Here is a 2,384-nt window from a genome sequence, read left to right as displayed (position 1 = left end):
AAATCAGTTTCTTAACCCTAAAGATTACTCCTAACCTAAATCATAGAATGTCTCTCACCATTGCTTCAAATAACTACTTAAAGCCTGTGACTTAAGCTTGTTAACTGAAATCATTGTAGCCCAACACTCCTCCAGGCCACCCCAAACCCCTGGGTTGAAGAAGATAAATAGACTTCAAAGTCCTGTTCCTGGAGCCAGTGCCTCTAATTTATTAACTAACATCTGTCTCTCCTCATGTAGGGGCCATCGGGATACGGATTATGTCCCAGCGAGGCTTCCAGTGCACTCTGAGCTAGGCAGTATGAGATCCCCTCTTTTTTTATTTAATATCAGATAGGGTGAGAGTTTCATGAGTCCCCAATAGGTAGGGACAGCTCTAACCCCCTTCTTAGCTCGAAGCAGATACAGAAAAAAAAGAGGCCACTAGTCCCTCAACTCTGCACAGGGATTTATGGGGATCACATCTCTCAGGAGAAATAAGGCAGGCAGTTAGAAATAGGTAATTTGGGTCTCTGCATTCCTGCACGGCCATCACAATCTACAGGAGCACCACCTGGAGACCTCCCAAATTCTTCCCTTATCTACCCTAACCATTAACCACTGTGAGGACCTAATTGGACCAGTTGCTCACACCTGCATGGTAGAAGGCCACCATGACCTCCATCTCACCCTAGCCTCATTATGCCATCATTGTAATATCATACATCTGCCCAGAAGTTCATTAATATCATTATAACAGATTGAACTCTGGGAAGGCACATGCGCAGTCTAAAAAGATGAGGTAATAGACCCTGATCAATCACAGGGGTCAATCAAGTGATTCCATGCCCAGAGAGGAACAGCCCATCCTGGAGAAAAAAGAGGTAAAATTCCCAGGCTCCCGTGAGCCCCCTGCCTTTTGAGGAACTTCTTTTGCTCAGGCTGCTCCAAACTCTTTGGAATGTACTTTTTCTCCTAATAATGCTGCTTTTGAACCTTTGAGCTGCGGCCCACTCCTAACCCTTTAGAGTGTACTTTTTCTTTGAATAGTGGCCTTGAGTCACTTTTCTTTGTGCTCGGCCTGCTATTCATTCTTTGACGTGTACTATCTTTTGTAAGAAACTTCTCTTTCACACCACTTTACATCTGTGTCTCGTTCAATTCTTTGCTCGAGCTGCCAGAACCTGCACACTGCGCCAAGGAGGGCCCATCCTCCGGTAATGCAGCGGCTAGGATTCCCGGTTTTCCTTAGCCTGGACTCCACCGGGTTTGACCCCCAGTTGACCCCCAGTGTGGAAACGAAGCCAGGGCATCTCACTGAGAAGGGCCCCCATCTCCGGTAACAAACAAACACACACACACACAATTTCCACAATCCAGATAGTGAAAATAATCATCTGCAATCATCATGCCCCTTTGCAATCCCTCCCTGCTACCCCTCTCTACTTCACTCCCCAGGTAACCACTGATCTTTGTCTCACTGTAGATGAGTTTGCATTTTCTACATCTCCACACTAGCCTTGGAAACCAGCAGCCTTGTAATCATGGTATCTGTGAAAACCAGCAGACTAGCAGCCACTGGAGGGCGAAGACTGGGTTTGGGGCTCCTCAAAAAGCCCCATCCACAGAGAACTCTCACTATTTGACCTGTTTTACAACTCCCTAGAAAAGCCTAATTTGCAGTGTTTGTAATTTAGCCTGAATCAGAGCTTGCTCAGTGGGAAAAGCCCTATCCCCAGGGCATTGTTTAAAACGGTCAATGGCAGCTGTTTAATATTGTAGCTGCGCGAAGTAACGATGTCAGTTGGGACAAATAGGAGGCTAGACAAAAAACTTAAAAGATCTAGGGAATGAGATGTCCATAGTAATCTTTGAAATGCTCAAACATATTCCTGGGGATCTAGGAGGACACACGCATGTATAGGGCTGTACACACTTCCAAAGAAGACTTAAGAAGGCTCTAATGTTTACCTATGGTTGTATTTGAGGCCCTGCACAAGTAGGGAATGAAGACTAGGGCAGAGTTATAACTGCTGGAGCACAAAACACAGAGCCCCTCAGCAAAGAGTGGATAGCCTATTAGTTAAAGGCATTAAAGGAAATCTCTGTGCTATTACGGTCTGACCATTAGGCTAACCATGCAGTGGAATATTATTTGACAATAAAAAGGAATAAATAAAGTACTTACACGTGCTACAATATGAATTGTTCATGGATGAACATTATGCTAAGAGAAAGAAGCCAGCCACAAAGGTCACACATTATATGATGTCATTTATATGACATGCCCAGAATAGGCATAATCCACAGGGCCAGAAAGTGGAAAAGTGGTCACCATGGCCTGAAGGGAGAGGGGACTAGGAAGTGACTGCTAACGGGTATGAGGTTTCTTTTTGGGTGATGAA

This window comes from Hipposideros armiger, unplaced genomic scaffold (genome assembly GCF_001890085.2).
Source record: "Hipposideros armiger isolate ML-2016 unplaced genomic scaffold, ASM189008v1 scaffold_2324, whole genome shotgun sequence".
NCBI classification, from domain to species: Eukaryota; Metazoa; Chordata; class Mammalia; order Chiroptera; family Hipposideridae; genus Hipposideros; species Hipposideros armiger.
This window is presented reverse-complemented; position numbering follows the sequence as displayed.